The following is a 23820-nucleotide window of genomic DNA, read 5'->3' as shown; positions in this document are numbered from 1 at the left end:
GGCATTAGACAGTTTTAAAAGGATAATTAAGTGGGTGGCAAAATAAGTGCTGTAGTCCCACTAGTAGCATTTAATTTACAGGTCCTGGACGCATGTAGTGCACTGTACCAGGGAATTGTGGATAAGCCAATATTACTATGTTTTAAGCAGAAGTACAACTGCACTTTATCACTGGTTAGTTGTGGTAAAGTGCCCAGAGTTCTAAAGTCAGCAAAAACAGTAGGTCAGAAGGCAAAAGGTCAGGGGGAACACTGTCAAGGATACCAGGTCTAGTAATACCCTTTCCATGAGCAAGATGGGTGTGGCTTATCTGTCTGGACACAAATGCATGAAGATATCATTGAGCCCAAAGCCGCTGTATTGCTTCTTTGTCTCAAAGTAGGGCTATCTTGTTAGGAATGGAGTTTGCCACCCCGACTGTGGAGTCTCTACACTCATAAACTTACTATTAAAATACATTTTTGTAAATACTGGAAGTGTGTAAACTTACACAAACAAATAAGTTTACCTTTGTGACTCAGGACCACAGTAATTAATGTATAGAAAATTGAACCTAAGCTAACTTGTGCCAGTTCCTTTCTTCCTTCTATTTTGAATTTGACATCATAGTACAGCACATGATCACCGTCGATGTTGTTTTCCTTGCTGTAATAAAGAATTGTAAGCTTTACACTGAAAAGACTGAAGCTTTTACCACTCACACTGGATGCAGTGTACCTAATACTGGCTGTCCCGGCCCCTGCATTTCATACTTTGTATCAATGCATGTTACCTGAATATACTCTGAAAATAACTGAATCTCATGTAATGGTGTTATGAGAGAATATTCGAATGTATTCTGTAGTAAAATGTTTCTTATTTTCCTTTGCCCATAGGTGCATATACTTTGAACCATGGTCTTGTGTAGTGAATTAATTAAATCACCTGTCTTTGCACTAATAACAGCTCCCTTTTTCCAGTGGCGGTTGGCAGAGATGGGCGGACAAACATTCATGCATGCTTAGAGTGTATCACCACTCCTCCCCATGTGACCCCAGCCCGCGCTGTCCTAACATAGCACCGAAGTGAAAAATAAAATGATAATAACTGAGTTATTATCATTTTATTTTTCCTTTCTCCTGCTCTGATTGCAGTGGGGTGACGCTTCTCCACCTTAGCTGAGGAACCGCTCCTGACTTCTTCCTACTTTAGAAAGCAAATCTATTAAGTACTATTAAACTATACTGAGTTCTTTGTACTTATAATCTATGTACCATTATACTAACTGATTGATGGTCCAGTTGTTGCATTTCTGCTTTTATATTCTTAAAGAAAACATTTAAACTTTAGACCGTGTCTGTCATTATTACTGAGAATGTTACACCTATATCCTGATGTGTAAAATCTACAATAGAGAGACAGGTCCAGTCATGGAGCACCAAAGTGTGTACAGGGTTAACACCGCGCCCGGTTTGAGCCATTGGTGCGCATTAGGCAGGTGAAAGGCTGACAGATGTGGATGCTGACATATGTGGCAGATAATGCTTGGCCACAGACTGGCGTGGATTGCTTCAGCTCAATTTATAGTCTGCCTCCTTCCTTTTGAATTTGTTTAATTGGTAAAGAAGCTGACAGGCATCACTAATCTCAGCAAAGATCAGTTCTAAACTTAAAGGTGTGGTAGTAACTTCTGTGATTTGCTCAGTAGGCATTATTGTTCTATTCTACTAACTCTGCCACAAAATGCACAATTGCATCTCCACTTGAATGACAAGAGCATTTTTATAAAAAACTGATGTACCTTCAAATCTTAACGTATAAGGCTGGATCACCTCAGAGAGCCTTGGGGGCGTATCATGAAGGTGTGTTTTGGTGCAGAACACAGCTGTTTTTATTTGATTGCACCTTCTAAAGCAAAGACATTTATCTCGGATGGCTGGCATAACTCAAATGAGCAGCACCTGCCTCTCTATTTCTGAGTTGTTCTGGCAAATGCATACACTTTATAAAGTGCAGTCACAAAGGTTCACTAATCTGTCATGTGCAATGCATTTGTATGTTAAAGCCCTGAATGTGCTAACTGAAAGCATGGAGTAGGATCACAATACATATTTGAGTGGCGGTATTTCATATTCTTAAATGGTAAGTTAAGGCAGCAGTTAAGGTAGGTGCAAACTGCTTTTACAACTTTCTTATGAAAGCAGATTTTTGGAGATGGTAATGTGTGACAAGAATAATTTGTTGATATTTCTTCTGCTGGCATTTTGTTATGCAGATAATGTATTGTGGTGCATTTGTGCTGTTGTGGTTCTGTGTGGTATTATTGCTTTCGGATATCAATGTGCTGGACTGCGGCTGTTCTTTTTTCTGTAAGAAAGTACATTATTAATTGGAGTGGATGAAAAGTAGTGAGGTCACTACCTTCTTAGGTCCAGTCAAAGGTTTAGGCAATTTAAACCTCAGCGCAACCACTGGTATCTCTGGCACAGAACTGATAGTCTTAACTGTGTTGGAGTGTGGGTCGAATCCACTGACCAGGCTTGTTTCTTTTGAAATGTTACCATGGGTACTAGCTCTTCCATTACCTCTAGCACAAATGTTCCCAGCAGGCAAGCCTACCCAATTTGTAGAACTTCCTATTTACCCTGCTGAAACAATCCCACAGTGCACATTATTACAAACATTCGAAATGGGGAATGGGTAGGAGTGACTCCTCCCTAACTAATAGTTAGAAAATCGCTAGTGGCAACCCTACCCACTTCTTCAGCAGTTCCTGTGTGCCCACTTCAACCAATCCCACCATGCCCCTCTCTCACTAAATCCGAGAGAGTAGAACCTTTATTCCCCTGTGCAGCACTCCTGTGCCATCCCCAGAGGTGTGGCTGTAGAATTGAGCTGTCCCCTCTTCTCTGATCACTCAAAACCAGGTCTGCGGTAGCACATCTCCCACTGGGTTCGGTGCCAGTCTGGCTGGGGCAACAAAGAATTGCATTCTCCATTGTTCATCTTACATTTATTTGTGAAAGGGCAAGTTAAGGATGTCAATGACGTTCCTGGGTCCACCCAAAATAGACTTCCTTCATGGGGAAGAAAAACATCTCCCACACCTAATCCATTGGACCTTCTCTCAGACCAGTTTTCACACCTCATTAACATGAAGCACTGGCTGGGCAGCTGCTATAGAGCTAATGCAGAGTAGCCTCCAGAAGCCTCAGCCAGTGTAACTTTCTAAGTGTTGTTTTTTCCTAAAAATTAAAAATTCAACTTCATCACTGAATAGGGATTTTAATTAAAATAGTGATTGAACTAATTTTCTAGCTGTGTTGATAGGCTTTGATTAACCTGACACCCTATAAGTTAGATGCATGGGACAGGTACTTGCTCTGTGGTATGTACTCTCCTGGTGGCCCAGATGATCCTCCAAGCTTGGTAAATAGCGGTGTTCTCCAAGAGTCCTGCACATCTAACCTGGGATTCTATAGGAATTCTATAACGCCTATTAGCAAGCCCATTATCACCGTTTTATCTGCAGTTTCTTGCCGATAAAATGGCGCTATTTTAAGGAGGTTCCTTGCTAATATGCCCCAATGTGTCCTCACGCTCTAGGCCAGTCTGGAGCAAAAAATGGATTCATCTGGTAGGGCGGTCACTCACAAAATGTTATCTGGGGGAGTCTCAGAAAATGAATCAGTCTTGAGTTCCAAAGATCATCGGTAGTCAGACTGCAAACTCAAACGAGAGATCTTAAGATGATGGTGTCACACCTTCAGTGTCAGCCTGAGGATGCAGAGGACCACTCCAGGCAAAACAATATCCATCTGAATGGGCTGAAATTCTGAATCCGTTTTGAATAAACATTTTCTTGGCTACTTGAAAAGGAGTTCAATGGAACACCTCTAAAAAATGTTATGTTGTAAAATGCATACAGGGTTGTGGGCCACCCCCGAACACCTGCAGAAACTCACCCAGCCAAAAAGGAATGCTAATTTGCCTCTCAGTACATGACATTAGCCCGAAGCTGGGCAGGTTCTTTGTAGGGACTGATATAGCAAACTCCATTACAGATACTGAATACCTAGCTCACACAGAGCCAGACCACTACCTGCTAATATTGTTAATCAGTTGAGGTAAACACATTCATTCATAAACTTTATTTCGTTACAACAGTATCATAAAAGATGCATTAAAAAACATACAAGTACATACAAAAGGAGAGATCTCAATAAAACAGCTACCAGGTGAAAAACAATTCAATAGTTAATAAATACGATGGATGGGCGGCATAATCATTAAATTAAGAACCTTATATAAATAATTTAAAAAGGCATATGTATATAAGATAAGAACATCCACATTTTAAGGACATAGTTAACTATGAAACTAAAGTGCAAGTAATTTAAGGACATACATATGAATACAGTATGTAGCATCCAATTCAAATTTGGGCCAAAGTATTTGAAATTTACGAAATATATATCCATAAAAATGCGACTTATTATATTGTTTCTTAGACAACAAATGCATCTCAATGGCAGTTCCCTAAAATTGCTCCCCAGTCTTTGTTCTTAGAAAGTTTACAGCCAACAAAAACCTAGTAATACCAAAGACAGTAACCTGGAAAGTATCAGTTTTTAAAATCTGTTCTGCTTCTCTATACGATCTCACACCTCTATATTTATGCAAAGTGGTTTGATCCATCTTTTTCTGGGGACCGTATAGGCCGGACAAAAAAAGAAAACATGTGGAATATCTTCTTTAACTTTTCCTGAGCACAAAGCGCACATTTAATTGGTATCGTTTGACCACCTTGCTATACGTGATTTTATCATTAGTACATCGTATCTGTACTTCCAGTATGGAGTTTTTGCAAGTGGAGGATTAACTTCATCTAGGAATAGTTCAAGCTGTATCTTTAAACGCAAGAAACTTGCCAGTCAATGATCCATTCACTCTATCACTTAGTCTGTTATAGACCATAAAAGCCCAAAAGGATGTTTTTAGAATCGCTTTCGAGCTTAGGGTGAGTATACATGGATTATTCCAAACATGTGCTAGGCCGATCTTCTTTAACCAAGTACGGACATGTTTAAACCATGCAATACAGTTATTAGTATCTAGATCTGTTAGGGCCACCTTATAATGCAACAACTCAGGTGTTGACCAAAGTCTGACCCAACACATCAGGGGTCTCAATATTGCATAATGGTAAGTACATTTCATGTTAAGATCTAGTATGGTTGGTGTTAGCGGAGTACGCACTGCAATCTTTAACAATGCTCAATAAAATGTATTCTCGCTAACTTCAAAAGCCTTTTTACACGAGGATCCCCATAATTCGGCACCATATAGTACTGCTGATTGAGATTTAAATCGGAATACCTCGAGTGCTGGCGATACCACCTTGCTAAGGCAATTTCGATGCCTTTTTAAGATCGGTAAGTGTTTTGCGGTAATAACAGCTTGCTCTTTTCTATTTGGGTTTTTCATGACAACTTCGAGTCCAAGGACACCCCCAAATATTTAAAATTTTGAAAATATTCCAGTTTCCGTTCGTTTAAGAACACATTTTCTCTAAAAGACTTATGAGGATTTAATGCCATGTACTTTGTCTTATTGGTATTAATCTCAAGACCCTTTTCACTAAAGTAGGTTTGGAAAGTGCTAAGTAAACATTGCAGGCCCTTCGGTGTTTGATATATAAGGATAGTATCGTCAGCAAATAATAGGGCGGGATCGCTCCTATCGCCCTTTTTAAAAATACAAATGATTTCCGCCCCCCTCCACGTCTCTGGTAAATCAGCTCCTGCGGCTACAGAATTACACAAGTGATTAATATAGGAGTCCCAGACCCGGGTCAACATTAGTTGGACTTTCAGTCTCAGGGGCTCTATACAACTTGGTAAAATGATTTACCCAAGTGGTTTGATCAAGATAAACATCTCTAGAGCCCTTTTCATTTTTATTTCCTTTGGCCTTGAGTTTCCAAAATGCCATTTGATCCTTACTTTTTGCTGCTATCAACAGTTCAGCTCAAATTTCATCGTCACAGAGTGCTTAGCATTCTCTAGGACTTTCTTATATTTCAATCTTGTTTCTTTGACTGTCTGGGAACTATTATTTTTGACAGCTAGTACTGGCTCAGTTTTGGCGGCACGGCAGTCCTTATTATACCAAGGTTTCCCCATCAGCCTTAAATATAATTTTTTCCCATTTGATTTAGCGTTTTTTGTTAAAAATGGAACTAGTGCCTTGAAGAAGCCTTTGTGTAAAAATTTATTTTTTTCCATTTCTATGATATCAAAGTTACAGAAAGTGTTTGCAAAAGTGCTATAAACATTTTCCAACTTTTCGCCGTGCTCCAACATGTGAGCCCATTTAACCGAGCGACGATTATTGCTAACTATGATGTTATCCACGCTACTACAGCAAGGAATACTGCTGCCCTCCACTAGAAATGACAGTAGTCTATTTTTCAAGACAAGTTCAAGCGGACGGTGATCACTCTCTACCCTTTTTATAATTTTTAAGTCTGCAGCATAAGGCCAAATATCAAGATAAAAGATTATGTAATCTATATAGCTTTGAGTGGTATTTCTACAAAAGGTTGGAGCCTTCGATACGTCTGATGGAAGACGACCATTGCATGCTCTCAGGCCGTGTCCCACCATTAGTCTCGTGATTTGTAATGCTAAAGTAGTACACCGGACAGTTTTACAATTATGTATTGTAGGAATCTTATTGGCCAAGTCTTCATCTTCCAAAAACATTCCGAGCCCTACAATAGGTTCATAATTGCAATTGAAGTCTCCACCTATCACTATGCTTGTGCTTGGATCCACTATATTTAGAATAGAATCCATTTGCTCAATTATCATAGACTCCTTCGATGCAAAGCCGGGTCGGTTATAAACATTATATATATGGAGCACCCTTTTATCCTTGGTCGTTATTTTAATCCCACACGCAAATCTGGGTGGGGAAAAAGGAGTTTTTGGAGCGAAGAATAGATGAGGCCGACAACGCGAGTAGAGAGATTTTTAAAATTGTCAAGGACTTTACGTCTCCCTCATTATATACCCCCTCTCACACGCACTCAGAAACTTGGATTAAGCAATTGGCCGAGTTCTTTGTGGATAAAATTAAATCTATCCCGGACTCCCTCCGTCCTGCTTGCTCTTTGTCGGCTCTCAGCTGTCGCTCGCCCTTGCCTCTTTTGGATGGTGATGGGCCTATTATGTCTGAATTTCCTCCTATGACCCTTATCAATTCTTTGGACCTTCTGTCCAGCTTGAAATCTGGCTCACCGCTGGACCCTTGTCCGGCGAAGTGTCTGGGGAGAGTGGCGTCAGTTGTTAACATCTTGCTGAACCCACTTCTTAACTCCTCTCTGTCCACCGGTGTGGTCCCTCAGCCATGGAAACGGGCCTTGATCCTATCATTGATCAAAAAGCCAAACCTTGACCCTCTCACTCATGCCAACTACAGGCCGATCTCTCTCCTCCCGGCGCTGGCTAAAGTAACCGAGAAGCATGTACATCGGTCGATCTCCAATTTCATCGAAGAGAACGACCTTCTTCATATGTCTCAATCTGGTTTCCGTGCGAATTTTAGCACGGAGACTGCTCTTCTCGAGGTTACCGACGCCATTAGGGAGGTTTTAGACTCTGGTGGTAAGGCCGTGTTGGTCATGCTTGATTTGTCGGCGGCATTTGACACCGTCCCCCATGAAGGCCTCCTGTTAAGACTCTGGGAAATCGGCCTAAGGGGGACGGTGTTGAGTTGGTTCAAATCCTTTCTGACCGGCCGCCGGCAAATGATCTGGGCGCCTCCTTTCTCCGCTGATATGCCGCCGCTGGAGGTGGCGGTACCTCAGGGTTCCATTCTTAGCCCCATGCTGTTTAACATCCTTTTGGCCCCTCTGGCGGCGGTTGCGGAATCTTTTGGCGCCCAGATCATATCCTATGCTGACGATACCCAGCTTCTGTTCACGTGTGACAGAGGCGGGATTTTCGATGGCATACGGATTAGGGACTGTCTCGAGGCAGTTTTCGAGTGGTTCCGCTGTCAGGGTCTTAAATGCAACTCCGACAAATCAGAGTTGCTTTTCTTTGGCTGCACTCCTGTTTCCAACTGGAAGTCCTGGTGGCCACAGGACATGTTTCCCCCGGACACTGCCTCTGTGAAGGCAAAGAATTTAGGAATTCTGATTGATTGTGACCTATCCTTTCGGCCCCATGTCATCGGGCTCTCAGGGAAATGCTTTGGCATTCTCAGGATGCTTAGGAAATTTCTTCCTTTGCTGTCACTTCACCACAAAAGAACCATCGTGCAGGCATTAATTGGGTCGCGTTTAGACTATGCGAACGCCCTCTATTTGGGTCTACCCAAATATCTTTTGACCCGCCTGCAAGTGGTGCAGAATTCTGCGGCCCGAGCTATTTACGGACTTTCGAGACGGGCCAACGCTGCTGAGCTTTTAAAAGCTTTTCATTGGTTGCCCATCTCTAAGAGGATCCTTTTTAAAAGCCTCACTCTTGTTTTCAAAGCCCTTCATGGTATTGGTCCCAAGTATATCGGGAAACGTTTTTCTTTTTACCAGCCTAGCAGGGCTCTACGTTCTGCTTCATTGGCCAAAGTGGCTGTGCCGGTCATTAAGCGCTCCAGAACTGGAGGCCGGGCATTTTGTTACCTGGTCTCGCGGGGCTGGAATGAGCTCCCTTTGGCTTTAAGAAGGGCAAGTAATCTTCTTGTTTTCAGGAAGGAATTAAAGACCTGGCTTTTTTCTGTATATGGTTTTCTATTTTAGTTTCTTTTCTTCTTTCAGCTTTTAGTTGTTATGTTTGTCACTCTGCATAAGTTTTCTTCGCTAAAGCGCCGGGATGCTCCTTTGGAGTAGCCGTGCGCTATAGAAGAAATAAATAACATGACATAACAAGTATATCTAGGGACTCCGTATCTAATTGTGTTATATTAAAATCAAAGGTTATTTTAACCCAAATAACCAAACCACCCGAAGGTCTTCCTCTTACTCACGGAACTGCTGCCAAGAAAAAGGATTTATATCCTACCCTGTGTATAATCATAGTTGCCCAGGTCTCCTGTAGTAAGCAAATATCGCTTGTTTCAATAAATTCGTTCCATTCAGGATCCCTAGCGTTCTTTTTAAGTCCCGCTATATTCCATGAGATAACTTTTAGATCAGCAAGGGCCCTGTCACTAGCTTTTCTCAGTGAACTATCATTTGGTAATGTATCAGTGCATCTAAAAATTGGTAGCACGTCCTCATTTGCACAACAGGATTCTTTCCTCCCATTTCCTTGCTAAAGCTCTTGATTAATACCATATTTGTTGCCCCTACTTCCCTCCTTACAGACTTCAATACATTTTTACTAACATCTGACTGGTGCAGTCAGTCTACTGCTTCCAGAGAGGACCGTTCTTGGAAAATATTAAAGGTTTCTGGGAATAGCAAATTATGTTGCTTGATCTCAGGGCCAATTAATGTCTTTTTATAAAAATATCCCAAGGGTAGAGCATGTATGTTAGTTTTGCAAGTTGGGGTTACTTCATTCGCGCCCTCAATAAGGTGCGCACTACGTGGGGATGTCTAAAATTAACAATAATACAGTCTCCCTGTATATCCTTTAGAGAATCTCTCACCGACCCTACCCTAAAAACCATCAGGATCTCACTTATTTTAATGAAGTTGAACTTTTTGTATCTGGATAACCAGTCAACAACTTTATTCCTCAGGTTGAGCCAAGATTCTTTTTGATCTCTTTTCAATGCTGGGACACCAGCTAAGACTAAAACATATGGGAATGTCACAGGAGGTAAGTTCAAAATATCCAAATTGGGAATTAAATCTGTCCCCTTTGGGCAGTAAACCAATGCCCCACAACCAGCACGCTATAAATTAATTGTGCTGTTGTTGGGACGGATAGGAGTCTTCTTCTTTGGGTCAAGCGTCATTAGAGCCTCTGCTCCTTTTCTCTTCTGGCCACTATTTGAAGTTACTGTACTAGGTTAGTTCAAAGTGTTGACAGCATCATACAATTCCCTACTGGTAATTGAAGTCTTCTTTAAATCGAATATTAAATGTACCCCTTCTTTAATTATCCCATTTCCCTCGCCAATGTACATGCCTAGTAGATTTATTGCGTCATTTAATTGGGTGATTTTATTATCCATGGCCCTTAATTTGCTGTCCATGCATTCATTTATCTGGCTCTGAATAGAGTCTAAGGCGGTTATGAAAATGTCTGCCACAGCTTGTTCCACTGCCCCTACTACTTCATTATCTCCATATGATCCTAAGTGATTCTAAACATCAGTTTGCACCCCTATAGTTCTGTACCTGCTTCCTTAATTTTCCATTGTATTGGGATCCCTGTGACATGATCCCCCCTTTTCCACCCAATTTCCCATTTTTTTCCACCAATTTGTTTCCCCCTCTGTGATTTTCCATTCTTATCGTCTTTTTCTTTGGATACTCCCATTGTTTTCTGTACCCGTAATCTTGTAGAAATCCCCGGACTAGCTTGATCATTTATATCAAGCGGTCCAATTGGGTCTATTATTGTTTTATTCAGAAACAATTGGGCATTATCATGATGGGTATCCATACTAGTAGGCAGCAGTATATTAGGTGCCATTTGTGCCCCAGTTTGTATATATGTGGGGAGTTTGGAGGGGTCTAATGAGAGTCTTCTTTGCGCAAGTTCAATTTCGTGACATAGCACAGATTCTGCAAGCGTTATAAAGTCATCTAATGTTCCAGCAGTTCCCTTCCGTTTATTCATCATTAGGTTAGCCCCCCTAACATGATCAACAGGCAATGCTAAGCTACCAAGTTTCTGAAATAACTCAAAAACCACCCACCACCAACTCTATAGTTAGAAATAAATATGGCAGGAATAACAAGTATCACCAAGATGTTCAAAAAAACACAGCCCGCTTGACTATTCATATAATCCAGCACAACCAGTTTATGGGATTGTATGTACTAGCTTGGGTGGTATAACACTCATTAGTGAATCGTCACAAGATGTCCAGTAAAGCCGCTAGATGAAATCGAGAATCAGTGGGCGGCCAGATATGGGGACAGCCAATAGAGATCAGCACCCAAATGCAATAACTGTGCAAAGTAACAGTTAATGAAGGGGATTGGTATGAAGATTGAGAGATATTTCACCAAATGTACCTTCAGTATGCTGGAACCAAGAGGATCAGCCCAGCCCAGCCTCTTCCAGCCTCGGACGGCCTTAGACGGCCACGCCCTTGTCCCTGGCTTCTCCCGGCGCCGCCCGCGCGCGTCCCGCGTTGCGTGGGAGAAGGCAGCGCTTCATAGTGCGATGTCAGCAGGCAGGCAGACAGGTGTCCCGTGGACGAAAAACAGCACAGCACAGTTCACGGCGATATGGCAAGTAAGTTCCAAAGGGCCCCACGCTGCGTGGGGGAAGTTGGTGCTTTATAGCGCGATGTCAGCACCTCCCCCTGCAGTAGCTGTTACCACTCTGGCCCAGGCAAATGAAGTGAAGCACCCTGGGAGCAGAAGTCCCACCAAAATGTTGATGCAGAGCAGGCAGGCGTCCCATGGACGAAAAACAGGACAGCACAGCTCACGCCGATATGGCAAGTAAGTTCCAAAGGGCCCCGCGCTGCGTGGGGGAAGGTGGCGCTTTATAGCACGATGTCAGCGCCTCCCTCTGCAGCAGCTGTTACCACTCTGGCCCAGGCAAACGAAGTGAAGCACCCTGGGAGCAGAAGTCCCACCAGGGTGTTAATGCACAACAGGCAGGCGTCCCGTGGATGAAAAATAGGACAGCACAGCTCACGGTGAAATGGAAAGTAAGTACAAAAGGGCCCCGTGCTGGGGGAAGGCGGCACTTTATGGGCTCAAGTCTACTGTTAGAAATGAAGACTCGAGTTGGCAGAGGTATGTAGCTTGTTCCAGTAGGGACCACCACTCTAGTCAGCATAAGCTAGATACACACTCAGAGATAACCTGTGCTCACCCACTGATAGCTAAACACACTTAAGTCAGGCTTATCTAAAGAGGCAATGTGTAAAATATTTGTGCAACACACGCACACAGTAGCACAATGAAAACACCACAAAAAGACTCCACACTAGTTTGGAAAAATAGACAATAATTGTTGGACTTGGCCCTTTTGGCAGGTTCACTCCTAAACTTTTTGTTTTTAATTGTGACCTTATACTAGTTGTTTTTGGCTTCTGCGCACTTTAACACTGTGTCCCAGTGTAAAGTGCATGCACAGTCAGTGTGCGTGCGCAAATGCTTTACACATTGCTTCCGGGATAAGCCTGTCTGCTCGTGAAGGGGAGGCAGGGGTTATCTTTGGCGTGTAACTCCCTTGCCCTGACTAGAGTGGTGGTTTCTGCCTGGCTTTGGCGCAAGCCAAAGCCAACCAGAAATCCCAGTTCTAACAATAATTGTATAAATAAATCAAGACCAAGCCAGCAAGAATCCAATAAGTAGAAGTAGAGTTCTGAATTTTTGAAGGAACGAGGCAAAGTCAACAGTTCAAGTCTACTGCAATGGGTAGCAGGTCGGGGGCAGGAACAATGCAGGCTCAGTGACCAGAGTACATTGATCCTAGTCGCAATAGCAAGAGGCAGTGCGCAGATGAGAAAAGTGTTAATGTTGAGCCTGCAGTCAAGGTGATGCATCAATTTTCTTCAGCAAGTGGTGGCGATGAGTTGGGTCTGCTGAGCATCGTACAAGTGCAGCAGTTCTGAAGGCGATGCAACAGGTTAATTCATGATGGATGTGCGATGCGTCAGTCTTCGCCATGCAATGGCGTCAATTCATTTGATTCTGGAGCGGTGGTCCTTGATACAATGTGGCAGATCCGAGTGCAATGAGTCCATCTTCTCCTGCAACAGTGTTGATGGGCCGGTTCTGTTACAATCAGACTGGAGAAGCGTTGATATCTCTAAGTGTAAGTATTTGGGTCCAGTTCCAGGGGACGTGCACAGGAGAAGGGATAGAGACTTTGATAGTCCTGAGTCTCAAGCAACAAATGGCCAGTCTACAAGCCCTTGGAGATCACTTCAGTTGCAAGGCAGAGTCCAGGTCTGTCTCAGAAGAGTCAAGGAGCAGCAGGCAGCAGGCCTTCCAGGTAAGCAGTACAGTAGAGTGTCAGTCCTTGATGCAGCACAGCAGTTCTTCTGACAGAGTCCCATTATAGGTCCAGAAGTGTTTGGTTTGGAGGGGTCAGAGACACAGCACTTATAACCAGTTGCTTTTGAAATGGGGGTGACTTCAGAGAAGATCTTTTAAGTGTAAAGAATCACATTCCTCCCAGCCCTGGCTCCAGACTATCAGTAGGGTGTAATCAGCCGTTTGTGTCGGGACACAACACTACTTATACAGGTACAAGTGTCAGCTCCTCCCTCCCTTCCTGGACAGGAAAGACTATCAGAATGTAAAGGAGTGCTCAGACACATTGACCTTCCTGTGTTTGTGGCTGTATAGAAGGAATGCACAGATAGATTATTTCCTTATAGATCAGGAGTTGTATTCAAAGGTGGAGACAGTAAACCAGATATCGGATCACTCAACAGTGGCCATAACTTTGAAGTTTCAGCATAAAGAGGGTCAGAGGAGGTGGACAATAGACAGGACAATCTTATTAGATGAGGAAGTAATCTGTGATTTGGGGGAAACAACTGATGAGTATTTTCAATTCAATATGGGCTCAGCTAGGGATCAGATAGTTTGGGATGCTTTCAAAGCACACTTAAGGGGGATAATTAGGTCCATAACGTGGGGGAGAGAAAGGCTATAAAACAAGACCAAGGGAGAATAAGAAGGAGAACTGCAGAAAGCATTAATGGAAGGCGTAAGTAAGGTACTAGTGTTAGCCAAAGAGCTGGAGAGTCTGCAGGCTGAGTTTCAGTCACAGCTAGATGAGAAGCGATTAAACAGATGGAGAACAAGTAAGCTCCAGCATTTTGCTTATGGGGAGAAGTGCAGTTCCTTGCTGGCGTGGAAAGCCAAAGCAGAGAAAGAAATACGATAAGGGACCTAATAAAAAGAGGGTCAGGAGAAAGTATTCAGGCGGATATAGATATTTGTGAAGAAGCTCCACGTTTTATGAACGATCTGTATAGCAAAGACATAATACCAGGTCGAAAGAATATAGAAAATTGGCTAAAAATGAAAAAACTCCCCCAATTAACAGATGAACAGAAGATATTCTTAAAAGCAGACTTTACAGAAGAAGAAGTTAGGGAAAAGTGTAAAAAAAATGGCAAGGGGGAAGGCAGCAGACCGGATGGTCTGCCAGTGGAGTTGTATATGGATAGAGTGGTAGCATTTCTAAAAACTGTGTTTAATAAAATATATATAAATGGGGAAAATCCACCTAGTTCATGGGCAGAGGATACAGTTACACTAATATTAAAACCAAATAAGGATCCACAGATGATTTATTCAGATAGACCCATATCTTTATTAAATATAGATTGTAAGATATTCTCAGGCATTGTGGGATCATGGGTTGCTAAGGTTGTAAAGGGAGTTGTCCTCTCTGACCAGAGGGGCTTTATACCCGGGAGACAGCTCAATGAAGTAACGTTCCAGATAATGGGGGCTATAGATATGGCAGAAACTAGAAAGGTTCCCTTAACTATAATTGCAATAGTTGCAGCCAAAGCTTTCAATCAAGTGATCTGGGCATATCTGTGGGAGACATTAAAAAACTTTGGCTTTCTGAGAAACCTGGTTAAGACGGTGGAAAACGTATACCTAAGACCTAAGGCAACGGTGCTGGTGAATAGGGATTTAACAGATTGGTTTAGCAATACAATATGGACAAGGCTGGGGTGTCCCATGTCCCCGCTCTTGTTTGATTTGTATATTGAGCCTTTTCCAAATTAGCACCAGGCGGACAACTCAATCTTGCCCTTTATTTTTGGCGAGTTAGAAATCAAACTAGCCTTATATGCGGATGACCTGATCCTCTATACGACAAACCATCAAGAAGCAATGCCTAGGCTAATGGAGAAGGTGGAAAGATGTGGTGAGATCTCGTGGTATAAGGACAATATGGTAAAAACAGAAATAATGGAGTGGAATCAGGGGGTGACGAGTCAGGGAGTCAAAAACCAAATGAGATATATAGGTGTACAGCTAACTCAGAAATTAGAGGATATGACTGTAGTGAACTGGAAGAGAGTTAGCAAGGAGATAGTGAGTTTACTCTCACAATGGGCAAACCTCCCTTTAAACATCTACGGGAGGGTAACCCTTGTAAAATTGATTATCCTTCCCAAAATTACTTTCCTCTATAACTCTATCCCCCTATCTTTCAGGAAAGTAGATATAGTTAAGCTACAGAGAAAATTAGGTAGCTTCATCTGGTCTTTGAACGGTCCAAGAATAGCTTGAAAAAAGCTTTTAAGAGTGTTTAATGCGGGAGAATCAGCATTACCGGATTTACTTACCTACTGTTATGTTCCATTTTAATAATGTTCGTATGTTGGCCAGTAAGACTGATAGATCATCATTGGAATTACTTTTTGATGCCATGTTAGGAGATGTTTGTCAAGGTCAGCAACATTTTCTCTACAAATATGGAGATTTTTGTAAGAAAGTAAGGCTAAAGATTTTAAGGGCGGTATAAGAAACCTGGGTTTTCAAAACAAAGTCACAGGTAACTTGTATAACGGCACACAATGCTAGTATCCTGCAGCAGATGATATGCATCTGTTTATGGAGTGCCCAATAAGTAAAACTTATTGGAAAGGGGTGTGCAATTTTCTGGAAGAGATACTTGGGATACCAATGGAATTAAGTACCAGTTTGATATTATTTGGACTTACAAATGACTATCAGTTGAATGCACCTAGTTATAAGCTAACATTTTATGTGATAGTATTGGCGACACTAGAGATATGCAGGCTCTGGAAATCAGAAATTCCCCCAACCTTTGTTGAATGCTTAAAGAACATTATTGACACTAGTGAATCAGACATGGCTTGCGACCCAAGAAGCAGAGACAGGATTTGGTATGCACAGGTGGTTTGGAGGGAGAAGACAAGTGAGTCCAATGATTAAGCCAAGCATGCTGTTGGTCCTGGCATCTCCAGTAACATTTAGAGGGCCCCCATAAGTGAAGAGGAGATGGAAGTGGAAACTGCATTATCTTTGTGGAAAATCTCTGCTCTCTCTATGCTCCTGAGGGCCAGTACATGCTAGTATAGAGAGACAGGAGAAGTCCAAACAAGAGCATTGGCAGAATGAGAGCTTTAAAAGGAATTACAACTTTAAAGTGTATTAAGAAATTACCAGTGTTAACCTATGAGAGGAGTAGGCCTCATTGTAGTGAAATAAACCAATTTGGCTGATTGTCACCAACAGGACATTTGTTTAAAAAAAAGTGAACTCGTAGTTTAATTGACAAGCGTAATCCAGACCGAACGAGGTCCGTGTTCATGCACGTGATGAATCCATATCTGCATGCAATTGCTTTTCTCCACATACCCACATTTGTGTGCTCCTGACACCCAGAGTAATAATACACTTATCGAGGCCAAAAAACAATATCAGACAAACATAGTATCAGTGATTCGTTACAGGGAATACATTGCCAGACAACACAAGGTAGAGGACAAAACTGAGAAAATGTTGGATTGGTTATCAAGGACTGAGATGAAAAGCCTTCTGTTCTATATACAGCAATTACAGTTTAATAAAACACTTATAATTAGAGATGAATCATCATCATCATCAACAAGGCTGTTTATTCCAGAAAAAACAATCCATAAAGCACAATTTCATCAAAATACACAACATTAAAAAATATATATAATACTTGCAGCAATATTTAAAAATAAAGTGCCATCAATCACATACACTATGACAAAGTCAAAACAACACAGAGCAATAAAGTGAACTACAGATATTTTAAGCACACTGACAAAATCGCACCGGAAAAGAATAAAAAAATCTTAGATTTGTTATAAAAAGACAATGATGTAGTGACAAAGAAACCAACATGCAAATGTAATAGTACTACTGATAAAAGATTGTGTCAATTTACAGCTACCATCAAAAACATATCGAACATTCAGCAACGGACAGCACGGTTATGGGTAAGCCAAGCAGCATTCAAAAATATTTTCATCACAATAGTAATCACTTCTCTCATGTCAGAATGTAAAATGCAAAAAGCAAACACATATTGACAGAAACCCAGGAGCTTACAGTCAGGTTCTAGCCATTTTTTACGTGGATGGGCATAGGTAGGGCAGACAAAGTTCTATGGAGGGCACTTGCTGGAACTCCAATATTTCTCAGGAGTTGCGGCTGGTATTGCTCGCGGTGGCGGGGCAGGCACAAGGGGTCACGTAGGTTGGGGATTCACAGGGTGTTGCAGGGGTGTCGTGGGGTGGATCACATGGAAATTCATTTTTTTAAATTAAACTTATCTTATCACCGTGCCAGGTCCCTTGTCTTTTTGTTCCTGCTCTCTGCCTCCAACAGGAAGCAAAAGACACACATTTGATAGACAAATGCAGAACAAATGAAAACATTCACCCCAGTCAAGAAATCTGGGTTAAATCGATTATTATTTTGCTCACCTTGCCACCCCAGTTTATACCTTGCCATATGCAAATCAGTCTATACCTGTGCCTCATGGGACCAGTCCAGCCCGAACTGCCAAGCCAGGCCCTGCCTAGACCAGAAACAAGCATCCTAGGACTGGTATCGGGGTTTCACCCCTCATCAGCCAGGACAGCTTGATTCCAGTGGCACAGAGAGCCCAGGACCCATGTATGGGCATACCTGGAGCACTTAGGCCGAGAAAGCAAAAGACACACACTTGATGGACGGAAGGCAGAACAAATCAAAACATTCACCCCCAGTCTAGAGATCAGGGTTAAATCCATCATTCTTTTGCTCACTATCCCACCCCAGTTTAGACCTGGCCATATGCAAATCAGGATTGACCCTGTGCCTCATGGGAACAGCCCAGCCCGAAGTGGCAAGCCAAGTCCTCCCTGGGCTGGAAACAAGCATCCAAGGACCGGTTTCGGGGTTACATCCCTCATCTGCCAGGATAGCTTGATTCCAGTGGCACAGTGAGCCCAGGACCCATGTATGGGCTTACCTGGAGCACTTAGGCCGAGAAAGCAAAAGACACACAATTGATGAACGGAATGCAGAACAAATCAAAAAATTCACCCTCAGTCAAGAGATCTGGGTTGAATCCATAATTCCTTTGCTCACCATGCCATCCCAGTTTAGACCTGGCCATATGCAAATCAGTCTTGACCCTGTGCCTCATGGGAACAGTCTAGCCCAAACTGCCAAGCCAGGTCCTCCCTGGACCGGAAACAAGCATCCTAGAACCTGCCTGGCAGTTCAGGCTGGTCTGTTCCCATTGGGCACAGGGTCAAGACTGCTTTGCATATGGCTGGGTCCAAACTGAAATTGAATGGTGAGCAAAAAATGGATTTAGGCCCAGATCTCTGTACTGGTGTGAATGTATGACATTGTTCTGCATTCTGTCCATCAAATGTTCTTTTTGCATCCAACAGGAAGCAGGCAGACAGGCTCCCCCCCAAGCCAATCACAATGATGCAAGCAGCGTTATGATTGGTCAGGATGCCACCCAGCCAGGAGCTAATGGGGTGGCCATGTTTTTCTCACCCGATGTCGCTTGAAAACTGTTCACAGAAAAAATACCTCATAACTCCATTTTAAATAAAGTTGCAGTGGGGTACCTCCTGGAAGAGTGTGAAGTAACAGTTCATACTCAGGGCTAATTTTGAGATCTAGAAACAAGTCTGGCAGATTCTCAGCATTTGCACACTTCAATTCTCTCAAACAGAGTTGCTCTTTTAAGCAATCTTTGACAAGGGAGCAAGAAACTAAATTAGCTGCATCTGGGGAATCCCAAAAGGAGGGCAAACCAATATCATAGAGCATGGATTTAATGTTTACAAACCAGGGGATCTTCCTACAACCACAAGACCTTAAGAGCACGTTGTTGATGCTCTGAAGGGTTCCAGCTCAACTGTAATCCACAGCTTGTGCCAGTACATAATGGGACAGAGCATAACACTAAGAATAATTGGATGAATGCCAATATCCATGACTTGGGGAAAACAGGAAGCACTCTGTGGGAGAATAAGTAAAGTCCTAATAAACCTTTTTGCAGTTTTTCAGAGATCACCAACACTCAGGTGACCCAAAAGCTTGGCTCTTTTTGCTTTTAGGTTTCAGGTCACCACTGATGGAGGAAGGATCATGTCTGGGCTTTCTTACATCATTTTAATCACAAGATGCATGCAGAAGTTTCAGTGTGCTCTTGCCAATGTGCATTGTCTTTTTTTTCTTTTAATTTCTTTATTATTATTTATGTCAGCAAGCAGCCATTTTGAATAAGCATTCAGCTTCACTTTGTAAGCAACACAAACCATTAATTAAACGGCGTATTGCAGCATAATTCAGTATACAAAAGAATGTACATTGGTCCATAAATTCAAATCCAATTTGACAGATAAGACCAGAGATTCTGGCCAAATAGCTTTCTTCTTGACCCTTTTGACTTATATGCTGCTATCTCCAGATAATAAATAGAAAGTAATCTAGATGGCCAATTATTAAAAGCCGGTGGGTCTGGATCTAGCCATTGAGCTGTTATACATAACCGAAAAATTGACATACAAATACATCTAGCTTGATTTGCCTGCAGACCCAGGATTACCATTTCTGTTCACAGTTGCAAACGAATCCCCAAACTAACATTTAGGAAATATTCAACATCAATAATAAATTGACTCAATTTAGGACAATAAAAAAACATATGAGCAGAGTCTGCAGCAATACATCCACAGCGATTACATTTATCACCTCTTTTGGATTTCCATTTTGCCAATTTCGCTGGGGTGTAGTATAAATCAAATATAGACATGAAATGTTGGGTTTTTAATGTGCCATTAAAGAAAACTTTAGTTGATAATTCGATTGCTCTAGTCATATCTATTTTATTAATTTCAAGCTTTCTTTGCCATTGTCGTGTATTTCTATAGGTTCTGAATCGATCCCCCTATTCCTGACCATATTCTGGTTAACCTACCTAGCTAGTTAACTAACAGTCAGCCCATGAGGCAAGAAATCCCCCATGATGCAGATACCGTTATCTGACGCAGTCACACTACGGCACAGGAACGTGTTATCTGATTAGGTCATAACGCTTGAGATCTAATTAGACAAGCGACATTCCTCCAGCCCCTGATAAGGCATACGACGTTCTCATAACAAATCAAACCTATGACAACCTGGATAATCCGTGCGGCCATTGTTTTGATTTCACAGAGAACTTTTGCAAAAGAATGTGCTAACGAGCAAGTCGTATGACATCTTTATTGACGTACCTATGTCCATCCTTACGTCAATCCCGGCACCTTTAAGGTATAAATATTGCCGACCTTGCCCTATGCAAACACACGCGTGGTGACAAGACGGAGCAGCCATACTTGCCAAAGCCGAGAGCAGAAGCAGACCCCGCAGGCAGCAGCCCCGCCTTCCTGACGCGCTGAGAGACGCGCTGCTATCTCAAGCCGAGAGACCCAGCACCGGCGCTTCCGGGTAGCCCTCGCAGGCAGCCTGGAATATCGAGAGCAGAGAAAGAGATACCATTCCTCATTCATCCTAAATTCCAGGTACAGAACTGAATAACCCCTCCTAGAGAATTCTTTAGTTATTCACTTGGCAAAAACAAAACTTAACTTAAACTGTAACTTTCTATTCCCGCCCACGCATTAGACTTAGGTCAGGTACACGGGGTAGGCGTATTTAGAAACACCAGTTGAGTGCGTTTAGTCAAATGTATATGTGTATGTAAATATATTTTAATCATTTTAAAACATCATATGGCTCAGAAACCATATAAATGTTTTTACAGTATTATTTTGTACTATTGCTTTTAACGTATGCACTTTACTTAACTATAAGTATTGCAATAATATCGATCCATTTCTCTTGTACGAGAAAAGAGACTGATCAATAAATAACACCTTTTATTGAACACGCCCGTCTCTTCCTTTTCTCTACATTCTGATGAGACTAAGAATGCACGTACTGACTGAGTAAAATAATTGCCTTGTGCTCACACGACTCTGGAGATTGACTCTTGATTAGGGGAGAGCAAAGTTGTCATGTTCTATGGTTGTCAGAAACTAAATCCCTTCTTGTCTAATCAGGGGAGTTAATCCTTCCTTGAACATTCGAGAAAGTTTCTAGCGAACTCTGAGCTTAGCTGGCAAACCCAAAAATTAAGTCTAGTATCGACAGTAGTAGACCTAGTTAACGTCTGGCCTAGGCCTTTACTGCTGTAGGTACTATTCCAATGCGCAGAGCCTATTGGGAAAATAGGAGCTACACTACACCATTTATCCTCAAAAACGCCCAAATCATCGTCTAGCCTCTTTAGCAAAGTTGATAAATTGGACCAATTTTAAATCTAGCTCTTATTGCTTCTAGTATATCGGTTCTATCCATCATTATTTGGTTCTGGCTCCTTTTTTGGTCCAAAAAACTTCGTAATTGAAGATACTTAAAAAAATCTGTCCTAGCCAAATTATATTTATGCTGCAGATAGAGAAAAGAGACAATTTGATCCCCCTGAAATAAATCTCCTAATATGCGTATCCCTGCTAGATACCATCTAGCCATCACCTGATCCCTGAAAACATCCGGTAACACACAACAGTTATTTAAAGGTGTAAAATAATTCAGGTTTGAATTCCAACCAAACCTACCTTTTAATTTTTTCCAAATTTCGAAAGCAGTCAATGAAATTTTACATTTTGTTTTTTTATAATAGCTGGGCTCAATTATGTGAGCTAAACATTGTCTGGACTCATCACCCAGTACCATTTCATAAATTGAAGGGCTAACGGGTTCTTCTATCATTACATCATGAAAAATCAAAACACCCATATGTTTCAAGAATACAGCCCAATAATACAAACGAAAATTTGGGATCCCCCAACCTCCCCTGACTCTAGGTAATATACACCACTTCATTGCTCTCCTGGACCTGCGATAGCCCCAGAGAAACCTAGAAAGCAATCTGTCAATTTTGACAAAAAAAGACATAGGGAAGAGGAGAGGAATCATTCGGAATAAATACAAACATTTCTGAAAAATGTAAATTTTTAGAACATTGCTACGCCAAAATAGAGATAGGTGAAGATTTTTCAGCCTTTCCAGCGTTTTATTTACCGAGCCTAGTATGGGATCCAGATTCAACCGCACTATATCATCTATTTTTGCTGAAATTTTAATACCCAAGTATGAGGATTCAGGAGAAAAACACATATCTTTTGGACGACCTGCTTCTGAATGAATTAGCAGCGTTTTAGAAATGTTTAATTTATAACCCGAATATCCCCAAAATGTTTCAGCTGCTTCCACTATCTTTGGTAACGTGGTCTTAATATCTGATGCTACAATAGCAACGTCATCTGCGTATGCAAACAACTTGTATGCTATCTGATGTATCTGGACCGGAATGATTCCTGCTTCCCTTTCCAATCTGTTTAAAAAAGGCTCAATGTACAAGGCAAGGCAAATAACAAGGGGGAATTAGGACATCCTTGTTTCGTCCCCCTTGTTATTGCTACGTTACCCGTAAAATCTCCATAAATACGAATTGCGGCCATCGGATAGCTATACAAAGCCTGTATTGCGTTAATAAATTTCCCAGGGAATCCCTTCCAATTTAAGGTAGACCATAACATCTTCCAGGAAACCCTGTCAAATGCTTTTTCCGCATCTAACAGGGCTACCGCAACAGGAGATCTTGTAGCTTGTGACCAGTCCAAGAGAGAAACAATCCTTTTCACATGGTCTGTTGTGTCTCGATTTAAAATAAATCCATGCTGTCTTTTTGAAACTAGGCTACGCATGAAATCATTCAGTCTATTAGCCAGTATCTTTGAATAGACCTTGCTGTCCGTATTGATAAGCGAAATTGGTCTGTATGAACCCATGTCAGTATCAATCTTACCTTTTTTCTTAAAGACTACGATAATTGCCTAAGACCATGATTCTGGGGAATTGCCCAAGAAGGCTGGTTGACATAATTCTATTAATTCTGTTTTTAGTATTTTTCTAAAAGTGCGATAAAATTCGAGAAGAATACTATCCGGTCCCATAGCTTTACCTAGAGCTAAACCTAGTAAGGCTACTTAAATTTCTTCCCAGGTTATGGGAGCTGATAACAGTGCTTTTTGCCTTTCTGTAAGTTCTACAGTCTCTAGATCTTTCAAATATTCCGCAGCCCCTTTCTCCCCTAACATCTCGTCTATTGGATCGCTATATAATAATTGATAAACATTTTGAAAGGCTTCTAGTACCCCAGCTTTCGTCTCTTGCATAACCCCATTCAGATCCAAAATCTTTGAAATGTCATTAAAGACTGCTTTCTGCCGTAATCTTTTTGCCAAAATTCTACCAGTTTGTTCACTAAATTCGTAGGATTCTGCCTTATGTTGGCTATGTTTGAGCACGATTTGATCAGCAATATTAGAATACACTGTAGCCCTTTTAAGTGTTAAATCTCGCTGCATAGCTACTATATCCTGGCTTAGTTTAATCATATCAGCTAACTTGTGTTCTGCCAACATAACCATGTCCGTTTCATTCTTGAATTTAGTCCATCTTATATTACTTCGCAAGTTCGAATAACTAAGGGATTCTCCCCTAACTGTCGCCTTAAAGGCGTCCCAAACCAGCTTGTTTGGTGCAGTATTTTTATTGATTTAAAAAAATTCCTGTATGACTTTAACCATATG

The sequence above is a fragment of the Lissotriton helveticus genome, chromosome 3_2 (genome assembly GCF_964261635.1).
Source record: "Lissotriton helveticus chromosome 3_2, aLisHel1.1, whole genome shotgun sequence".
Lineage (NCBI taxonomy): Eukaryota > Metazoa > Chordata > Amphibia > Caudata > Salamandridae > Lissotriton > Lissotriton helveticus.
The sequence above is the reverse complement of the archived record's forward strand: the minus strand, read 5'-3'. Positions refer to the sequence as shown.